The sequence below is a fragment of the Phalacrocorax aristotelis genome, chromosome 9 (genome assembly GCF_949628215.1).
Source record: "Phalacrocorax aristotelis chromosome 9, bGulAri2.1, whole genome shotgun sequence".
Classification (NCBI taxonomy): Eukaryota; Metazoa; Chordata; class Aves; order Suliformes; family Phalacrocoracidae; genus Phalacrocorax; species Phalacrocorax aristotelis.
Genome location: NC_134284.1, coordinates 33,545,388 through 33,568,567, shown reverse-complemented (window position 1 = coordinate 33,568,567; position 23,180 = coordinate 33,545,388).

Sequence of the window (23,180 nt, the reverse complement as noted above, 5' to 3'; positions counted from 1 at the left end):
CCTTAGGTGAAATATTCTGCATGAATCCTGTAGTCATGGTGCTTTCAATATGCTGATGTCTTTGTCTGGGACTGTTGAATCTTCTTCCCATTCTCGTTCAGTCAAACAGCTCTGGTTTTTCTGGTTTATTCACTGCCCATGAAAAACTGCGTAATAAAATATGTACTACTGCCACGTCTTCAGGTTTATTTCTTTTAAGCATCCTAGTTCATACCAACTTTTCTAATAACTGGCATTCCTCTTCAGGATGGAATCAAGGACTCCTCCTTTTATCAGCGGTCGTAATGTGCCTTTTATTGGGTCTGATGGGACCATCTGCAGAAGGCGACGCAGCCTAGGATCAGTTTGGATAGCAGAACAGGGCCCTTATTCCAGAGTATGCCTCTGTCTCTGCCATTTGATAGAGCTGGGCTGAGAGTTCCATTTTTTAATTTTATTTTATTATTAGGCTTCATGGTTGAGGGATATTCATAAATGGTTTATGATAATTTATCAGCCCACTTGGGTGAATATTGAATTTTGTATTTTACACGGCATGCCAATTTCCCATCTGTTGTATTTGAATAATATACAGAATAGACACTATCACTCAAGTAATCCCTTTACTACCAAATCAATATACAGTACATATGGTGCTGTTTGGCCCACAGATATTTATTGTAGGTCTCTTTGGATAATTATCTTCTAACTCCCTCTGTGTCCTGGTTCTGTAAGCTCTGATCCTGCAAATGCATACGTACATGACTAGCTTCACACATGTGAGCAGTTCGGTCATGTTTACTGAAGGCTTATTTGTAAAATCTTCAAAATCTTCTGTTCATGGCATGTTTCATTTCTCACAGAAGACTACTTGGATCATGATGGCTGGTTGTTGCATATGATGCCGATCTTTTCTGTCCTTTGCCAGTATTTTGCCAGTAGATTTGCATGATGCGTTCCACTGGAAGAACAGTTATAGGGACATTACTTTAATGAAGACTTTTAAAGAGAAGGTTTTAAAGAGAAGGCAGTCAAATAATTTGGCAAAATAGAATAAACTCACCAAATTTTCTGCAGAGAGATGTTTTGACCCTGTTTGGTGGGGGGATTGTTTTTAAAAGGTTGGTTATTTCTGATAGTTGTAAAAGAAACTTACACATCTGCAAATGTAAGTTGGGACTGAATTCTAATAAGATGCCTCTAGAACGTGCTCAGCTACAATATTGATATGGGAAGGTACTTTTTGCCCCATGGCGACATTACAGTTCCTTCACCAGCTCAGTCTTGGTGTCTCAGAAAAATTGTTTCAGAGCTGCATTTCCCAGGAAGCAAATATGGAGTATTTTGGCATGTGATTTGAAGGGCTGGCAATATTTAGGAGATTTAAAATATTTTCCATTTCCTTTGATACAGGAAAGCTCTCTCTACATGGCTGCACTGCATGGAACTGAGATTTAAAGAACAAACAGCCCAACCTGGACTCCTTCCTGCCCGAGGGGATTCTGTGGGAGGTAAAAGTCACAGTCTTTCCCTGATTCACCACCAGTGCTTGAGGCTGCTCAGCAGTGTAAGGAAGATCGATTTTATTTGCCCTCCTCCTTAGGGCATCGATATGCAATGTTACAAGAAAAGCATAACAGGGTCTGGGTGGGACCTTGGAAAGAGACAGGTGAGACCCGGCAAGGCTTGAAGGACAGTGCATAGGGCCAGGAGTGGGAGATTCAGTTTGAAATTCATGGTTTCATTTAAAATAATTTTGTTTATTGGTCATATTAACACTGCTTAAGAGGTATTGTCCAGCCCTTTCTTGCCAGCAGACTCTCTGTGGGCTGCTCTCTAAGGCAAAATCAGCAGGTTTCAGGAGCTGTGGGAAGCTTTGTAGGGATGTGAAGAAGGATAAAAACACCAGAACTTTGGTGGTGTTTGTGCAGGGCTGGGGGAGGCTGTTGCTTGGAAGGCCCTGGGCTGAGAGATGCTTCGGGTAGTGGTTTCAGGACCACCTTCTTCCTCCTTTTCTCTCTCATGAAATTCTTGCTTTTTTTGAGATGAGAGTACGCAGAGGCTCTGCCATTAGACCGTTCAGGCATGGAGGTATTTATAAGAGCTCCTGCACTAAGCAGAACTGTAAAGGTTTGCCAAGGCTTGGCGACAGCTGGCTGTAGAGTTTGAGAACAGAATTAGTCCTCCCTAGTGCTGGAGGTTTGAGAGAAATATATTCTCCCATCCCATTGCTAGAGGTAGGCTCAGCAGAGACACAAAGTAGGATAGATGGGACCAGGAATTGCTAATGGGTTGGTTTGGGCAGTACAGCTGTAAAAATCAGCCTTACCCCATCTTGCATATCCCCCAACTGGGACGAGCCTCACTGACACATGGTACAAGGGTGGGATTGATATTTGATAAGTGTGGTACAATGAGGGAAAGCCTTGGAGACAAAGCACCACCTCAAGATCCTGGTAACTGCTGCAGCCAGCTCGTTTGCTTCATTAGAAAAGGCTCCTGAACACCAAAGAGGAACTGAACCTCTGCTGTCAACATCTAGGGAAAAAATTCCCTTTGACACCAGCAGTATTGCATTAAAGGCCCCTAGTACATAGGTATGTTCTGAAAATAAGAAACAAATAAATACTAATGAATCAATCTGACAGCTCTCAGATGTGTAACAGGGCAAAGGTGCCCTAGCTCCAGGTAAGCAGAGATGAGTAATTAAAGGAAATAATTATTTTGTGTTTGTTTAATTGAAAATTCCCTGAGGGAAAATGAGATAATTTTGAGTAAATGCTTTTATGAGTACATTATAAATACATTTGTGATCAAGTCTAGATTCTTGGAGGCAGATGGGCTGGCCTGCAGGGGAACAAAGAGCTTCTGCAGTGCCCCTCTGCAACAGTGCATTGGGATGGGGTTTTGACATAAGGGAGGGAAGATAGAACGAAGGGACAGGGTTTTTTAAAGCCTGAGCAGATGCCTGCAGTTTCTTTGTGGTGGCTGGTAGAAATGGCTGGTTGGATCTTCTCATCTTTTGCACAGAGTAGGAGAAAGTGTTTTGGACCTGCTGGGAGAATATTTTATAGCCTCAGAGACTATATGCGTTAAAGTGGGTGTGTCTATGCTTGCAGAATATTGTCGTTTCCTCTCCATGGCTATATCAAGTTACATCTACATATGAAAAGAATTTTGTTAATGTTTTCTTGAATTTCACAGATTCAAAATAAGGTTTACTAAAACTCCTTTTGCAAACCTCACTTAATTTCTTGAAATCTGCTGGTCATCTTGAAAGTTAAGTCGGAAACAAGACAGTTTTGGCTGATGGTTAGTGAGAAACTGGTTTTAAATGTATCTAAACATTGCCTTCATTATTTTCTCATCTTAATCAGTTCTGTCAGTGTAATAAAGTATAAGAATCCCTAGAATATAAATATATAACTCTCTGATCTGTGCCCTTAAATCTTGAAGTTCAGAGACCTAAAAAAGTTACTGGCTGACAGCCACTGTTGACTACATGCTAAGGATACGACACTTTCTAAAATTGAAACCTGTTCTCTTCATCCTCCTGGGCCTATGGTGGAACGCAGACTAATATTTTTAGTATGTTACCAAGCAATTATTATGATAAGTCCTGAGCTAAAGCAGGCGTGGTAGATGCTAAGCAAGCATTTCATTCCTTAATGGGCCATTTCTTTATTACCCTGAAGTTATGCCATATGTGCCCAGGTCTGGAACTTTATATTTATAAGTAGTTTCTTTGTCTTTAAAATAGTGACTTGCAGGGTAACACTTCAATTCAGATATTACCGCAGGCATTTATAAATTACTTTGCCCCTCCCTGCACACACACCCATTCTTGAGCCTCCTGTATTACATCCTCTTCGCTTGCTTGAGAGTATGAAAGACAGTGAGAGTTTTTTACTATGCAGAAGGTGTCTTCTTAGCAGCTCTGAATCTGTGCTTGAGCTGAATTATGTTTCTTTTGTGTGTTTTAATACTTTTCCATTCACACCTGCAATATAATACTGCGTGTGATCCTAGGTAATTAAATCCAATCAAGCTGCAACTCTGCAAGTACCCTTGGACAAGACTGATTGCCAAGTATCCAGCCTTCATTCAACCCTCTGCCCAGCAATGCTGTTATTTCAGCTACAAAGGCTGTGACTCTCTGGTGACAGGAGTGATTTGGCAGAGCAGGAGTCAGGTAGGAGCTGTTATACAATTGCTGTATATAGGAGCACGTGCGTGGGGGGCTGCAGGAAAGGACACAAGGTTTAAGGGGAGGGTTATTCCTGAGATAAGAAAAGAAAAAAGGGAGGGTAGGCAGGCACCAATTCTTGCAGCAGTCCACTACCTAAGTCTGACAATCTCTTAGTTTTTTTCAAAATATATTTATATCTATTTTCCACTTTCTTGCAAGGCTTTTCACGAAAGCCTGTTTGCACCATGTTGGATTTTTTAAGGGTTCTCTCTTCCCATTTGAAAATGACCTCCACCACTGGAGGAAAATGTGAATGACTGGAAAATGTCAGCCTGTGTACCATGGGCTGATAGACCCTCTCCTCCCTCTGCTGGCCTTCACAATCCATGCACAGAATCTCATTCCAAAAAATGCTATTTTTTCCTTTTTATTGAAGGTTAGTTTCTGCTGTGAAACAATTTCAGAAAATTTTGGGCAGATGAAAAATGTAGAAAATACAGAAAATTTCAACCAGCTCCAATCCTTGTGTTTTTTAACTACCAAAATATCTTTGCTAATTAATTGAGTTTCATGGAGATATTTATCTTGGTGTCAGTGCGTAGGTAGACATCTGGAGCGGAGCTCAAGGGGCCTCGACTCAGCCTCTCCATTCTGTCAGAAGCTAGATCAGAACCTCTTCCATTTCCAGCTTGTCCCATCCCTCCAGACCTGCTCTTGCAATTTATATTCCTTAAAAGATGTGTGAATTCCCTGAAAAGGGGCGGTGAAGCTCTCTGTGCCATAGACTCGCCTGCTGACAGTGCCCAGCTCTGTGCCCCAGTTACCCCTGCCTGACTGTGCCATCTCCCTCCCCCTCCAAAGCCTGGCTGAGGCAGAGCTGTGGATCAATGCCATTTGGCTGAAGGTCAATCCAGATAAGGCAGAAGCCGTGCTGCTTGGCAGAGGGAGACAGTCTTGAAGAACTGGAAGACAGTGCCTGCTCCATCTATTAAAAGACCTCTGTCCTTTTCTCTCCAGGTCATTTGTGAACAGATGTAGCCCCAGTCCTGAATACCCCGACAGCAGCAACATCTTGAAATGTTCACTTTCATTTTGGTCTACCCAAGAGATCACCTTTTTTCTCTGGGACCTTCACATGCTTATCTTTGTCTCTGCCATTTCAAGGCTAATCTAAGGATGCAGGCCCTACCTTGGGCTACCCTGGAAGGCTGCTTGGAAGCATCGTCTAGTGCAGAGCACAGCTGCCCATCTTCTGAGTGAGGCAAACTGGCAGGAGCGTATCACACCTGTGCTCCATGCTCTGAATTGGCTGCCAAGTCACTCCTGGGTAGCATCCAAGACTGGTTAAATATCGATAAAGCCGGAAATGAACTAAGCTCTGACTAGATCCAAGTCTGCTTTTCTGCCTTCCCTAGTCACAACACCTGAAATACCATCTGAGCCCAGACCCGTATCCTCATGGCTGATGTCCTGCTTGGTTGAGGATTTCTATTAACAGCCCATTGCTTTGTGGGGCCAGAACCCAAAGCCCAGGAAATCACGGGGAGTTCTCCCATAAGCAAAGTGGGGAGCGTGAACTACAAGAACATTGTGTCGAGAGAGGGAGCAGGAGCAGAAAAGCAAAGAGAAGGATAAGTGTTTATCTTTGAGCTAGGCTTCCTCATCAAAGGAAGAAGGAGAAAGATTTGAGAGGCTGTTAAAGTGGAAGATAGGGAGATGGCTACTTCTCCTATTATGCTAACATCGGACAGATATTTTTCCTGCCTGTGCAGAAAGCACTTGCAGTAGAGGACACCTGGAAGCTGAGACTTAAGTGTATTTGGTGTTAATGCTGGTGTGTAGCATTGCCTGTCATCAAACCATGCACAGTAACTAGTTCAACCCCCAGTATCCCTCTAAGTATGTTTTAACAGTCAGCAAAGACTCACGCCAGGCAGCAAGCAGCGTGATTTCTTCGTAGTGACACAGAAAGGTGTTTGGGATTTGTTTGTCTTACAGGGTTTGGGCTTTTTAAGATTTCTGTCCTGGGAAATAATGGGAAGACATCCACTAAGGGAAGGAACTCTTAGTCGACACATGACTACCTGCAAATCATTATGTTGGCCATTTCGTCACTGGGCAGAGACAAATCTTGGTGGACTCCAGCCACCTGCCTTAGAGAGATGCAGGGAGCCAAGAAATGCTGTAAGGGCAGTTCGCTCCCTGGCCATATTTCAGGGGCCAAGGCAAACTCTCCATAGTTCACTGACCTGATGAGCCTTGTCTTCTCTCTGCTATGCACAGGCTGTGGAAAACTCCTTCCAGGCTCCCTGCGTGCCTACGACACCATCATGGGCACACTCTGTAGTCTGCTCATTGAGGAAGCGCCTTAAGACTGAAAAATACTGCAGTCCTGGAATGAATTAAAAAGCAATTTTGCCCAATATCTTGTTACTGGTAATGGCTATAGACTACAAGGGTAGGGCAGACATACAGTGAAAATTCCTCTGTATGTTGTTCCAATTTCCAGATGTCTGCAGCTCAGAGACTTCCTAAGGTAGAGAGTGTCTTCATGTTTATTGGTTTGAGGTGGATTTTTCTTCCTTCAATTTGTTTAGGACCTTTTTGATTTAGAATTTTAGCATCCTAAACTTCCTTTGGCAATGAGTTCAGCAGCTTAACAGCAAAAAAGTTACTTCATTCATTTGTTTTGAATCTATCAAATAATCATTTTGGTTGATATTCCCATGAGACGGTGCATAGTCATTCCTGGTCACCTTCTCCATCCCTCTTTTGATATTACAGACTCTTGTTATAACCAACTTCAATCTTTTCTTTTTTGACCTGTGAAGTCTTTGTCAGTTTAGGATTCCTTCTATGGAAGCCATTCCTTCAGCAAACATTATCACTCACCTCTTCATCTTTTTTTGAGATCTAAATCTCTGCCTGGCACCATGAGATGAGAATTGCGTGTGATGCTTAGGACATTAGGCACACCTTCAACAGGAGTCTTTACACACAAAATATTTTCCAGCTCCTTTGCCAAGGGCACCTGTGAAGCATATGAGAAAATCTGCCCTACCGTAGCAAGCCAACCTCACAAACAGGACATCTGAGAACTAGTGACTGTCCCTACAGCAGCAACCACAACCAGAATGGGGACTCAGGGATGTCAGTCTGCAGAGAGTTTGCAGTTAGGAAAGAGTGAGAAAAAAAATGTCAATAACATAGAGGTACCTGGTATCAGCCACTCGGGTGCTCTTGAAGAATCTAGGTATTCACTGTAACTTAGAAGTGATTATAAAAGTAGCTCATTCCATCACACAGGCTGCAGAGAATTTCATGCATGCGCTGGGAAAAAAAAAATCATGATTGCTAAACGCTCCATTTTCTTTTCAAGACACTGTGCTAGTCTGAAGTGGTGTATGTATACATTTCAGGCAAATGTGTACTTTGTCTTCAAATGAACAGCTTTCAAAATGATCTTTGGTTAAGCTCCCTTTTATTTTTATCTTTTATTCGCCTACAATGCCAGCTGAGGTTACCCATCTCCCGACAGCTACCAAATGGACTCGTAATTGTAAGGCTCGGTGATTTAATTAGACTCATTCTAAACACTCACATTTTTATCAATTAGTTAATGGGCTAAAGAGAGTCTTATTGTTGGAGCCAGGTCATTTGGAAGCTGGAGCCTTCGTGAGGGCAAGAAGCTGAAGAACAACAGCGTTAATATCTGTAATTAACCTCACGAGTCCTGGGCTGTTCAATTAGGACTGAACCCCCTCTCCATCCATATGCCTTTCGTCAGATGGGCTTTTAATTTGAAATAATTGTTACAGAAAAAATTAACAAATAATAGCTTCCTTTTTTCTTTTTTTTTCCACATACAGACACATATAAAAACAAAAAGCACAATCTTGACACACGTGCCTGTGAGCTATTTATTAAAGCCTAGTTAATTCACAGCTTCTGTATAAATAACCATTCTAGGTTTTTAAAGATTAACAAAGCTCTCGGTAACAGATATTGTGGGATCTTTTCAAATTGATCCTCATCTTGTAACATGTATCTGTGCCTTTTTAAATGCTAGCTTTTCTACTAAAAAAAAAAGTTCAGGCTTTGATTACTTTTTGCAATTTGTTGCATGCGATTTCTGTGCTTTGGAGACTCTAATACATCTGGTAGTTGTTTTTTCCTGAAGACGAGCTGTCTGGTTTAAATACATCTGTTATAAATTAGTATAGAACAATCATTCAGTATTATTACAGCACTACATTAGGTTCAGCATGCCTGTCTATGTGTATATATTTAAATACACGCATATATCTATGACATCTAATTAATCACATTATGCTGTAAATATTTAAGCATATATGTTCCTAAATGAGTACCTATATTATATATGCACATAAATGTGAAGATCAAGTTTCGTTTATTGTGTTGCACATGATCTTTCTACCTTTAAAAATGCAATTATTCTTTTTTATTTATAGCGACTATATATGTATGCCAGTACTTATATACAAATATATGTATATAAATGTAAAAGCCCACTTTGACGGCTTGCTGAGACAATAGGCACTCTCTGTGTCCTTAAGCTCGTATATAATGTATACGCATTACACATGCCCTTAACACTTGCTCCTGCATTTTCATTCTCTGCAACTTATTCATCTTTATTCCAGTTGCCATCTACAGATAAATCCCAGGACAGACACACAGACAATTTTTTTTTAAGCTGCCTTTGAATTCATTCAGTCAAAAAAGAATAAAATTAATTAGAAAGATTTAAGAATGGGCGTGATCACATCAGTGCAGGGCATTTAAGAGAGGGTTGGAGGTAGGTAAGTAGATACTAAAAATACCTCCTCGATCACATTCGATTCTTCATCGTAGGCATTAATTGCGTACTGCTTCTACAGAGAAGTATCTTGGCCTGGCCACCGCACCCTCACCTGCTCAATTTACATCCTAGCACCCAATTCCACCGAACTCGTGGGGGTGTGCAGATGCATAAGGGGGAGGCTGGGGCTGTCAGCAGTGTCACTGGGTTTGGCCGTGCTCGGGGTTTCCCTTACGAGGGAGGAACGCACCCTGATGGGGGGCGTACCTTTGGCCAGCCTGACGCCCGCCGTTCAGGAGGGCAGAGACCCAAGCCCAGACAACATACAGGTGCTACTGAGCCTACACGATAATTGCAGACCCTGTTATATGGACATTGTAGATACAGACGATAACTGCAAGACTCTGCAGAGTCCTGGAGGCACATAGCGTGCACAAGGGCCAGAGACCTGGTGCAATTGCACAGCCCCGCCGCCACCCCGGCAAGCCCAGGCTCAAACCCGGGAAGGATCGGGCCCTCTCCAGCACAATCATTCCCATCACAAAGCACGGCAGGTTCAACAATAATTGGTCCCAAATTAAGTAGGATTAAATAACAGAAACGTAACATAGAATAATGCCAAGAAGCCAGGCCTTCTTTTTTACACAGTCATCATTTTTTTAACAACGCCAAAGAAAGAGGCAAATTGTTGTGTAAAAATACGTGAAAATAATAGTGGTCCTGGAAAGAATGTTTTTCTTCTCTCTGGCTGTTACAAAAACAGTTGACTACTGAGAAGCAAAGAGCAAATTTGCAAGAAAGGGCACAGCACAATAGCAGCAGTGCCTGTTAGGGGGAGCGGTAGGCGCTTTGTTATTTAAGGAACTTCACTGTAATTTTAAAGCGTTATTTATAATAGTAATAATGCCAGCCAACTTGTTCCTCCCATTTAATTTAATACACAACCAGCCTAAATAAAAGACTACAAAAGCAGCTGGGAACAGTAGAGTTTCCTACTGTAATTGTGTACACGTATCTGAGCATCTGATGAGCAGTAGTCTACATTTCCTTATTGTTATAGTCGACAATTATATCTGTGTATGCTTCGCAGATATGGTGCTCTGCTGAGCTTCATAAATGCAGTCTTTGTTTCCTTAATTATTAGGCAGACAGTTCATTCTGTCCCATGTCCAAGTTCTAGACAGGTGGAATAAGGAGGTGGCATCTGTCTTAATATTGAATGCCACGCTTCCCCCATCTGCTGTAATAACAGTGCGGGGCTGCTTGGCTTCAGTTATTCTATTCTGCATACAGCTAGGCAGCCATATGCCCTTATGTGCCGCACGTGCCACCAGAGCGAGCCGGCCCGGCGATGCAGCGGCAAGTGGGAAGGAGCCTCGGCGCGGGGCTGAGGTCAGGCACGTGCTGGAGTCAGCAGGTGACAGTCAATACAGCTACTGAGATCCGCTCAAAGCGCCAATAGAAAAGGCCTTCAAAGTCAATTGACAGAATAGAGCACGCTGCCAATCAAATTTTACAGGACATACCTTCCAGGCTAGGCAAATAAGAAGATTTAGAGCACATGGCAGTTCATCGTTTATAATCCTGTCTTAGCCCAGCATGGCTTAGTGATAGTTCTGTGACAGATGATGAGCACATGACAGCTGGGGGATCTTATACAAACTCATACAGTAAAATTAAAATTAAATTAGTGACACACTTGTACACATTAGTTGTGCAACAGTTATGCAATCTGTTCAAGACCCTTAACAGTAACCATCTCTGATTTAAATAATTTATACAGATGCAAAGGTGGTGGGTTGTATTTTTTCCCCTCTCCCGGAAGAATGCAGCATTTGCACATTTTTAGCTTTAAACAGCTCTGTCCTTTTCATTCTGTTTGTCCTGTCGTTTCTTCTTCATGGGGACTGACAAAAAGAAAGCAAAGATTTTTTTTTTTTTTTTAAGTTGAAATGTCCAGAAGGGTTGGTTTGGGGGTCTAGGAGCATTTTTTTCTTGCTGGCTGCACCATGCAATTCATAACGCTAGGGCTGGTTTATTTTCCTACATAGCTATACTGGACTGCCATTAAAAAAATTAAAACCAAATAAAACCAAACATACCAGCCTCCCCCCTCAAGATGTGGAGCGGGGAGGAAACCTATAAGATTTGAGTGGTTTAGACGCAAAAGTATAATAAACTGGCTGTTCTTTGGCTCTTTAATCTGATAATCTTGTTACTATTTTATGTCTGTGTGTTGGAAAAAAAGAGAAGTAATCACCGAAATGTTGACAGTAGATCTGCAGTTTGAAAAGACTCATAACTTTAAAGCTTAGAGGGCCTGATCCTTTTATCCCCGTGGGTTTGACACCAGACTACCTCTATTAGCTTTACTGGAGTTACACCTGATTTACGCAGTGTAAACAGAGACAGGATTCGACCCTGAAATCCTTTTCGGAAGGCTACTCTATACACTAGCAGCGTGTGTTTACTGCTCCTTCCCAACCGCTTAGCATTTCTCAGTCACTGAAAAAATAACTAAGTCACATAAAGTGTTTTTACATTCTTCGGTAGAGAGACCGAGGTGTGCAAAGGCTGTTGTAATGCTGATCTACGCAGCAATAATTCAGGAAATCAAGATGATTTATCAGCTGAAATAGCCTGAAAAAAAAAAAAAAAAGAATGAATGGAGGAAAACTTGGGCTTTTTTTCCCTTGAGCAAAATGTTTATTTATTTATTTGTGTGTGTGCGTGTATGTGTAAACATAATCATGACTGGAGGATAATCTGGGGGCTCCAACCCATGGAAATTTTCACAGCTAGGAAGAATAGCCTATGTGGATATATATTTATATAGAAGTGTGATTAGAGGATAGTGTGGGGGTTTCTGGCCATGGAAATGCTCACCGTTAGGAGGGCTCCTTCGGGTCTTAGTCTATCTCTATGTTAGGTTCCTTCTTCATATATGTAAAGGAATAATCCATAATACCCACCCAAATGTTGAACCCATCTTTGAAGCCCCATACTAAAAATAATGGCTCCTGTTCTACATATCCTTTTTTTGTGTTAAGAAGGTCAGGTAGAGGAAGGTTGTACTTTTTTTTTTTTTATTTTCAACATCCTCCCCTTTCCTCTCAGAAGCACTTGGAGGCTCAAACCATTTCTACCAGCTGTAATGCTCTGCAGCTAAACTCGGCTCACCTGATGCTCAGTGAGGATTATTCACCTGCCGGCTTTGTATCAGCAGGATGCAGACAGGGGCCGTATGGTGAGGTGGCTCTAACTCAGCCCGGCTGGGAGCGGAGCTGCAAGTGGTCACTTGTGTGTGTATACGCTACGTGCTATGTGTTCCCTGCGCAGACCCAGGAGCAGCGCTGGTCCCAGCTACTGCTAGTGGCACAGCCAGGAGCTACTCGATGCTCGTGAGGGTGGGTAGGGCTGAGCAAGGGCACCCAGCTGGCCTGCCACCTCCGGGGAAAAAGGTCTCAGACCTATGCTGCAGTTCTGGCAACCCAAAAAATCCCACATGCTCCTGCCCTGCTCATCCCAGGTGATTCATACTGCATCTTCTACCGTGTTCTTGTTCTTTCCTGGCCCATCTATACCAGTGCAGTGAGGTGCAGAGTCCAGAGCTTGTGCTGACCAGGCCACCCCAGGACGTGGAGGGATGTAAAGCCACACCAGCAATGCTGGGCCAGTGAATCCCAGTGCAGCCATCACTGTTTGGCTACTCTGATCCCAGACTAACAGCTCCACACAGTGCAGCATGGTGCTGTGCAACCAGACCCATCTGCTGAGGAAGCATGGCCCAACCTTTGAACCACAATGCCTAGAAATGTAATCTCTGAGTCATGTCTCTGGCTTAATTCTCTCTCTTCTGCCATGTCTCTGCTGTTGGAGATCCTCCGGTCTTTCATAGCCTCCAGACCAGGAGTCAAACCCTGCAGGAAGATAGGGTTCAGCAAGCCCCTTCCTTTCTTGAATTTCATTTGGTTCTGGTCTACTGAGGAACGTTGTGTCCCTCAACAGGTTGCGAGGGCCAAAAAGACACTGGTATCCTGAGTATGAAAGGCAGAGGTGGCCTGGGAGAGGGAAGGCAGCAAGCTCATCTCTGCCTGGAAATGGTTACGCAGAAGTGCACATAGGCTGGTGTGGTGACTCCGATACTGTGTGGCAATCAGGAGGCCTCTGGTACATACAGCTGCAAGATATTTTATAGAGAAATGTTTTTTTTAAAACTTTTAAGAGCTTTAAAACATGGCTTTCTTCCTGCTCTCTGTTTCTTCTCCCTGGGGCTGGGTAACAGCAGGTTCTTCTGGCAACATGAGTCCAATTGTGCAGGTTTCAGAAGGAGAGAAAAATGGTGTATAATCAATTGTATATAATAAAACTCAGGGGGAAAAAAGCTTTTTCCATGCTGCACAATATCAGCATTTTGCAATTGGACACTGTATTTACCAAGGCTAGAAAGAGAAGATGCCTTCCAAGGAAGAGTTTGGGGCTTTAAGATGCCAGAATGCAACTTGCAGGGTGCAAGCTGGATTACTGGAACGCATCACTGAGTACTGGCTGCCCCACACATCAAAATGAAGCCATTTAGGAGTGGAAAAGCCCCTTGCGAGTGGCAAAGAAGTAGCTATGCAACAGCATGGGCCCATCTTACCTGAGGAGGAAGCCAATGATGTGCCCAGTGCCAGACATTGGCTGTGCAGACCCTGCAAACGGAGCTGAAGGAATGGCGCCATCAGGGCTGGATGGGCTGGAGGTGCTGCAGCCAGCCCGGCAGTGCAGGTCCATGGATCTCCCATGGTGGCTGGATGCTTGTTGCAGGCAGGGTAGGACATACTCACCTGCCTTGCTCTGCCAGGACTTCACCAGCTCAGACTCTCCCACAGCTTCACTTTCTTACCTCAGCTTCTCACAGAGCTCCTGTCCAGATCCCAGCATACCCTGATGAGGGCGATGTGTTGTCCAGTGGTCGTCATTCTGGATGTGGTATGGCACCATCACCTGCCCAATCATCTTCTTCATAGGTTTCTCCTCCTCCTCTTGGCAGTTGAAGAGATCCTTGCTGATGGTGCAGGTCACTCAGGTGTTGTCACTCGTAGGGATGGTGGCCACTGTAGGACCAGGGGCTTTGAGTGCTGAGTTGCCTAACTATTTCTTGAAGGTCTTGTTGCTGGAAGCCTTCCTGGTTTCAACAGAAATTCGTGCTCACATGGTGCCACTGTCCTCCTCACAATTTCTGGTGTTACCATCAATAATTTCCTTCACAGGTTGGAAGGAACCACCTGACCTCCAGCTCAGGCATGACTCTGGGGCCTCCCCCTGTCACCCCACTCCAAGGGATGTAGCTCAGCAGCTTCTTGTCATCACACATCATATCTGGCCTCCTATTTCACCTGCCCTGCTCAACCAGACTCAAACTGGAGGGGGAGGATTGCTGTTGTTCAGGAAAAAAAAAACAACAAAGGAGAGTTTTTCTCCTCTCTCTTTTGTATAACTAGAATAAAATAGATTATAAAGGGGAAAAAAAATAGGATGAAGATAGAGTGATGGAGGAATCATACGAAAATCACACCTTTATATACTGCACACAATAGATGTACAGGCGTGGAACAGAGTCAAGGCTGGCTGGAAGCTTAGCCATGTCCTGGACGTGGGACAGTTTTTTAATTACGTGATGGAGTGACTAGCTGTGATTTGCAGAGAAACCTGGGAACGAGACATCTGTCTCCCACTAAATGAGGGCAATCGGTGGGGTTAGATACCTGTTCTCTTTAAAAAGGAGCCCAGCTTTCTAGCCTGGCCATGTCCTAATGCGTGTGGTTTATAAATGAAGCAAGCAGGAACCAGGCTAGGCTTCAAGCACCACAAATAAGTTCCCACCTCCTATCTCCTTGCTGCAAGATGCAAGTATCCACTTAACTCCTCTGCCTCCTTGTAAATAATGATACTGATGATAAGGAGTCACACAGGTGTCGTGTGGGTTATCCTGGGCTGTTGTACGTGTCTTGCCTTGAAATCCTGGGCCGGATAGTGCCAGCTGGCATTGTGTGTCTCTGCTGTTGGGCCAGGTCCAAGGCAGCAAAGTATGTCCGTAGTCAACAAGATTTTAGTTTGAGAATGAACCCTAGAAACTGGATTATAAGTATTTGCTCAACATAAGTAGGACATGATGGTTTGGGCCCTCTGTTTATATGGATAAGTATGTGTTTGGGATTGTGTGTTGTATGCGTCTGCATTGTGTGTAAAATACACCCATACACACGGGCATAGATTACCTAATCGCTCCATTTGTGAATGAACTACGTTTCATAAAAATACAGAGCACCACAAGAACTGATGACAAAGGCGCATTGCCACAATGGACATTTTATGCAAGCTTATAGGCATAATGTAATGAACAAAGCGAGAGGGGAAACACCGAGAACAATATCTTCAATCTATCAGCAGTTTACTTCAGTCTACTTATATATGATCAAAGACTACAAATATAGTTTAAACAGCATGAAATAATCGCCAGGTTTGCAATGTGAAATAATTTTAGGAAAAAAAGAAAAGGCAAAACATACAATGGGCTCAATGCCACGGTGCAATGGGCGTGTGGACTCATTTTGTGATGAACAGCCAAGGAATGGCAGCGGTAGGGAAATGAGGCTAGAGGAGCTAACCTCCCTCCTACCTCCTCTTTGAAGATTTCCACATTCTGGGGAGAGGATAATGAAAATATTTTACCTCCTTTATTACAGAAGTGTCAGTGGACCAAAAAAAAAACAGAAAAGAAAATAGCCCAAACAGAAATAACCCAACGATGTAGCACAATGCAATTGCAAGGCAGGTGTTGGAGGGAGGGCAGGGTTTCTCCCTCACACCACAGTGGCAGAGAAGAGCTCAACCGAATGCACATACGGAGCAGTTGCATTACTCACAAGGGAATAAAGAGCACCAAAGCCCATCCCCTGCAGCCCACAGAGAGTGTCTTGTGTTTTTCCCCTCCTGTTTGCCTTGCTTGGCATGGCACCTCCTTCCACTCCAAAATCACAGAGGTGAGTTTTTCCATGTCCCCTCCATATCCAAACTTGCCCCAGAGGACAGATGGACATCCCTGCCGATGGATCTAAGCCAAATGCATCCCTATCCTCCGCCTAGCTCTGTTGACCCCTCCTGCCCTCCACCCTTTCCCGCAACAGGCCATTTGGCACCGGTTGCTAATTCTGCAGCAGTGCTCGGTGGGGGAACCTGAGCAGAGGAGCTGCGCTGGGGCTTTCCCATGTCCCCAGCGGGTCCCTGCACAGGGGTGCAGCCGGGCAGGCAGAGCGGTGGGAGCAAGAACAACCCTCCTGCCCGCCACAGATCAGCCTGGGCTGGAGGACACAGCCCTCCTCCAGGACTGGGAAATCAGGGCTGGATTACAGCTGGTAGTGAGGAAGGTTGGCACCCTTGTGTGGTGTTGTCAGCCAGATAAGGGACCTCCGGGTCAACACTGACCACGGCAGGAGCAGGAGGTGTTCAGTGAGAGCCACATTTTCACACACGGTGCAGATGCCAAGGCGAGAGGCCTGTTGTTCCATCCCAGCATCCTCAGCTACAGGCGAATGCAGTTACATCTGTCACTGTAGGCACCAATCATTACAGTTAAGGCTATTTAATTTTTTTCCATTTAGTCTCCTGTTTACAGTTGCTGTTGCTTCTCAATAACTAAACATTTCACTTGAGATCCTCAATGTTTATTCTCTGCCTTAGGGTGAATTCTGAGGTTCTTTCTGGTTTTTGTTGTTTGGTTTGTTTTTTGTTGGTTTTTTTTCTGCTTTTTTTCCAAGGACAGCAAAATGCCCCAGTCTTTTGGAGTTTTGAATTAGTGTTGCTAATGCTAAGACTTGGCTCCAGTAGCTGTCAGTTTTAACCCTTTCGTATTTTAAAATTAGAATTTTACCGTTTAGGAGTGCTCATGTTTGATTTGGGGGACAAACGTGGAATTTGGCAGATGGACAGTACCAGAGGGAGACAGTTACTGTTTTCTGTCCCCAGTGAAAAATATTTAGGTGCAGCCACATTGCAGCATTGGTCTTTGCACACCCTCAGTGAAGCAGTGCAGATGCCACGCTGCCAAAATCCAAGCCCAAAACACAAAACCGCCAGACACCACCAACTCTGAGTTTCCGAGAAGAGCCAGCGGCCATCCCCTTTTGACCCCGAGCTGGTTTGGAAGCCACAAGATGGCCGGGTGTTTTACTCGCTGCTCTTTCACCAACTGGCACAAATAATTCTGTGAACTTCACAGCCCTTATTACCGAGCACGGCCTAATAATGTCATCTCAGGAGGCAAGTAATTGCAGTAATTAAGAGGTTGCACAAGGTCACTCGAGGCAGGGCTGGGAATACAAGCTTTTGTCTCTCACCCCGCTGCTGCGCCCTACGAATACACACGGTGCAGCCTCACACTGTCTGTAACCACTGGGCCCGACTCCCTTTCAAAACCAGGAATAACAGTCTGGAGTGACACCAGCAAAAGTGGCTTTAAACCTCCTTTCTCCTTTCCCTACCCAGAAAGCCTCCTGCTTTATAGAAATAGTTTGAAGCTGGTGCGTTTTGTGAAAGGTGGGTTGGAGATTTATTGAGGAGGAGGAAGGAAGAGCATCGGTGTATGGCGGGAGGAGCTGATTGTCCCAAACTGCTGTCCTTGCTTCAAGAAATCGGCAATGTTTTACATGAAAAATGTTTTATACTGCACAAAGTGTATAAGCCCTTTCCTGTCAGGCCCTTGGTACATACATACATATGGGAAACGGGCATGACGTTCCATGGACTTCATTCACAGGGGCTTTTCCTAATTTTTGATGGCTCAATTTTGCCCCTTTCAGGCTGTCTGAAGCATGTGGCTGCTTGTCTGTCATCTGCATGTGACTTTGTTTACGGGACAGTGTGTTGTGTGGAGAGGAAGGAACGACAGGGAGAGTGAGCCCAGGGCCCGCCATCGCCTCTCTCCGCATCTCTCCAGCTGATGGAGCAGGTGAGAGATGGGGTGAGTTACATAAATGTAGGAACCAGAAACTTAATGAAATGGCTCTAAATGTGACAGCATTCATGAAAAGATTAATTACCAGGAGTAAAGGGGGAAGGATGCCAGGAATTGATAGGATTGGTACCAATACCAAAAGCCTGCTGTGCTAGTAAAGCCATAATATGCAGTCCTAATCTGTGGGCCTATTGTTTTTCTTACAGAAACAACAGGCCTCAGCCAATGATACAAAAGGGGCTACATTACAGTTTCTGCAGGAAAAACAACAACAGCCATTAGAAATAATTACCTTAAGACAAATCGGCAAGCAGAGTGTGGCACACACTAATATCCTCCGAAGCATGAGTCTCTGCGAAGAGAGGGACTGTTGCTGTATTTATCCCAGTGGTCATGCGAATGGAGGGGAGAATTAGGGCAAAGAAAGTGGGAGAGAGTGAGAAACAGAACGAGACAAGGACAGAAAAAGTGAGAGAAAGAAATGGCAGGTTCTCCCATCAGCGACCAGTCAGTACTCTCTTCCCTGCCACGAAAGTGTCAGAGGACGGGGGATGATGCCTCCCTACTTGTACTCTCCCTATGCAATTTCAGCATACAAGAGTGAATATGTATTCGTTTGGATTTGCTGGTTAGGCCTTCAATTTACCAGGGAGTAATTAACTATGAGCAAGGGCAGCAAAGAATCAAACCAGAAACTCTCTTAAATGAGACCATTATTACTGTTCTCTACAAAGACCTGCCCTCTCTGCTTCCCCCGAGGCAAAGGAGTCTATATTTTTAATTTGTTCTTGCCCATCTTCTCTCCTTGGCAGAATTGATGTATCTGACATATGAAATCACAAACTAACCCGTGGCAGGATAAAAATGAAAAAGCTCCATTTTGCAGTGGGATTAGACGAACACATTTGACTAATGGCGATTTCCTGCTGCATTTTATGTTGACTGTGATTGTGCAAAAACTTTAAACTCAAATTTCAGACGACTGAAGACACTGAGAACATTGTGTTAACTCCCAGTACAATGAGGTTTTACAGGATGCTGCCAAATACATCCTTAGACAGCATTTCCCTCTATATTTTGAGTTATTTGTATGTGTAAATGTATAATTTTTCTATATATATATATGCTGTTTCTCTTCAATAGGTACGTGTATGTGTACTGATCAGTATTGTATTTTAACTGTAATAATAGCATATAAAATACACAGGCAAATAAGTATAATTTTACATGTACAAATACAAATGACTATGTAAACAAGGACTTAATCAATATAGATGTGTGCATACGAAGAGATTTGAGTGTAGCGAGCTCCGTAAAGACATCTGCCACCATCTGTAATGGAGACTACTTTATGTATGAGAAATACAGTTAGATAGCCGAACTGTCTATTGAAAAGTACATATCTATAGCTGTCTTACTTGAAATAAAAAATACACAACATTCTGTAACATCTACAGTGTTAATACGTAACATATGGTGTCTGTTTCACATGCTAATAGTGACTTTTTAATTTGAAGTCAGCCCCAATGAACCTAAATCCGCGCTGTCTCCAGGATTAATTATGAGTACTAGACTGTGATACCAAGCCTCTCTTCTTGATAAGCTTTATAAACCAGGTTTGCACACAGGATAAAATAGCTCCTGAGAGCTGCCATATTTAACCTATACACGACCTGCTGGTACCTCTTTTGGAGAAAGCAAGCAACTTGATAAATTACTTGGTTCTGTCGTCAGGGCATGGGCACTACCAGAGTGAGAAACGCAGCATTTATGGATGTTGACATTAATGACTGGGCCCCAGACACCTGTTTAGCATAACCCTTGGAAATTATTTATTTAATATGCAACGTTACTGGAAAAGCAGGGAGGCAGGTCCAAATGGAGTGCAGCATCATAAGGTCTGTGGCTCACATGTTAACCAATATTCTTCTGCACCTGCATTGCTTCTCCTGCCCACAGCCCCATGTGTTTGGGAGCTCCTCCTGGTGATGCGCCCCTGGGCTGGGCTGGGGGACAGGAGAACACAAGTGACCATGCGTGCATTGGCCTGAAGTTCCATCTGGTAGAAATGCTTACAGAAAAACCATACGACCAAGGCCAGTCTCCCCCTTATCGCCTCCAGTCCCTGCAGCACTGAGCTTCCCGAGTCAGAGGCTGTTATCTTTTTTGCTAAAATAGCCCTGGCTGGTGCTCACTGCATGAATTTGTCTATAGCTTTCTCAACCTGTTTGTGTTTTGATTTCCACAGAGGAGAGGGGAGTACACAGCCAGCGAGTGCTCTCACTGGCCCAAGGTAATTTCATACTAGCACAAAAGCCCATAGTGTCACTTTAAATAGGTTTAGGTGCAAAGATCAGAGTCTATCCTAAGCACAGCTATAACGTTCTTCCTTGGAGAAAACAGCTTCTTGATGCCCATGAGGATCCTGCTGCAGTGAAGACATTAGAGCTAGTTTTCTCTAAAATACATACGCTTGGATGCTCAGGTGGCTGCAAGTTCATCTTCTCTTCCTTGACAAATAGACCCGTTTAAGGAATTGAAGCTTTCTTTCTTTCTCTGATTCTCTTTTATTAATCTCAGGTTTTTAAATTACTGAAAAATATATTTAAAGTGGTTTTCAAGGTCACTGGAAAACTACATTTTTGAAGTGTCAGTAGAAAATAACCAACTTTCGAACCACAAAACGGGTGATATTTATTTGTGAACCTGCAAAACCGGTGATAAACCCAAGCTGTTTACATTAGTTTGAAATCTGTTTTCCTGGTTTCGGCCAGCCATGGCTCTTCTGCAGCTACTTTCCCTCCAGATAATTTGCCATTCCCACTGCAGCATAAATTCTTCTCCAGACAGTAATGCGGTGGCTGCCAGCCCTGCCACCAAAATGGCCCTGTCTCACAAGCTAAGTCGGATCAGCCAGAGACAGGATTTTCCTGACACAAACTGTCCGTAAGGGCTGCAGAACCGGGGGAGCGGGGTTTCCAGGGGTGGCATTCACCTCTGTGGCTTGGTACGAACCTATTGCCCCCGGCCAGTGCCTGATGCTGTGGCATTGCCTGCAATCATCTTCCAGAGAGACAGGAACAACCGTTTGTAATAATTAACAATCCCAGAAGAGCTTCCATGAGAACTGATGTATTTATCTGTCACGCCCTGGCTAAATTCCAGCAAGGACTACATGACATCTTGCCTCTGTAGTTGTATTTCATCCACCTAAATTCTCCTGTAGTCTCCATCAGGGAGCATAGCCTTCGTTATTCCTTGTCTAGCAGCTCTTGCACTGGGTTGCTGCATTCAGAAATAGCTGTGGAGCTGAAACCGTTTCAGTTACAAGTGATCAGTATTGCAAATTTTTCTGGTTTTATGAGGAGTCTTAGGATTTTTAGTATTTTTCCTAAAGCCTCAGCTGTTGGAGTCATTATGAAACACAAGGATCTCAGTTTTCATGTTTTTAAGTAAGTGGCTAGCCCTTGTAGTTGAAAACATGAGGCATGTTTACCCTAGAGGCTGAGAAGCCAGATGGTGGATAAAGAAAATGCAACAATTTTGGGTTTTAATCTCATGATTTTTTAAGCCAATCTCATAATTTTGGGGAGCTGGACTCACAGTTTATGAATGTTTGCAGTTGGCAATACTGACTGATCATAATGTATCTCTTGTTTATCAAACAGGAGTGCCGCAGAGCTTAATTAATTGCTGATTTAATTTACGTTTGCCAAAAGCTTTGAAATCCTTGGATTCATTGAGTTCCTTTTAGGACAAAATACAATTTCCAATGTTAAATCTGCTCAGATCTGCTACTCCAGGAATCTTTCAGTAGCCAGCAGTTCAGTTTATTTGGTAAAATGCATTTCTGTAACGTTCTCACTGAGGAAACTTTGAAGACCCCATTCCCTGGAGGCAGAGTTACCAGGCATGACCACCAGACGAGTGGTGTCTCTTCAACAGGCTCCTGGGGACAAAACTAGACAATCTTCTGAGTTGTGTTCTCACCCATTTTTTGTGGGATCCCCCACCAGCACCTGAGCAGAACAGGAACCCATGCAAGGGTCTTCCAATGCCACTGGAGGCTAGAAGAAGTCATGCTGTTTTGAGCAGCCAGCTCGCAGGCTACTGAAGGTCTCCGCTGACCACAATTTGAACGGTTCTGCTCTACCATGAGCACTGATGTGCGGAATCACTGTATGGCACCGCACACAAATAAAGGGGATCAACCCATGACTGTGCCATAGAGCGCTTGACTCCAGGCTTTCATTTAGCGTCATCCAAAGCAACAGCTGAAATCATCCCTCCATTTTACCCACCCAGGACTGAAGCAAACATTAAGTATTTAGTAGAGCAGGCTCACTTGGTGGGATGGCTGCCCTGCAACGAGACACCACCTCCTCGCCATCCCATTGCAACCCAAATGCAGGCTTGGTAGCCAGATATTTATATAACACAAAGTTATTACTACTTTGAAAATATTTGCATAGAATAAGTAGCTCCTTCTAACCCTTCGCTAGACGTGTTAGGAAAAAGGACAGGCTTTGTGCAGGCTGGGTTTGTTTCCTCCCAGGGCCACTCAGGCAGCTGGGACGTGGAAAATGGTGTGTCATGCAGGAAAATAAGGTGCCTCATGCTAGGCCTGGTGAGAATGTCCTTTAAGCCAAAATAATGCTGGGTCTTATTTACTTGACGGCTCAGACATTAATTTAAGACAGGCACAAATGAATCACCAGCCATGTTACAGTTGCCTCGTTGGAATCCCTCTGCTATAATCTCATAGTTTTTTCACCTAATTAATTTCCCCTTTCCTTGCACCAGTGTTTCATGAGTGTATCTTGTTTGGAGGAGATTAAGAGTCACACACTTCATTAGTAAGGTGTAAATTATCAGAGAGACCCTCTCCATCCACCTGCTTAATTGGGTTAATGAAGCGTCTCTGTGGGCCCTGGTAAGACAGCGCTGCTCTCGGCTCCCTGCAGGCGTTACCAGGGCTGTTTGGAAAATAGATGGAGACCTTAAAGTTCCCACATTTGTGCTTTTTGAGAGTTGCAGGCATTTAATTTAAAAAAAAAAAAAAAGAAGAAAAAAAGATAAAGTTGACAGAAATTGCAAGATAAAACATTCCCATCTGTAAAATTGCAGTAATAAATCTCACTCAAATCAAACTATATCAGAACTTTCTTATGGCTAATTCCTAATTAATACTA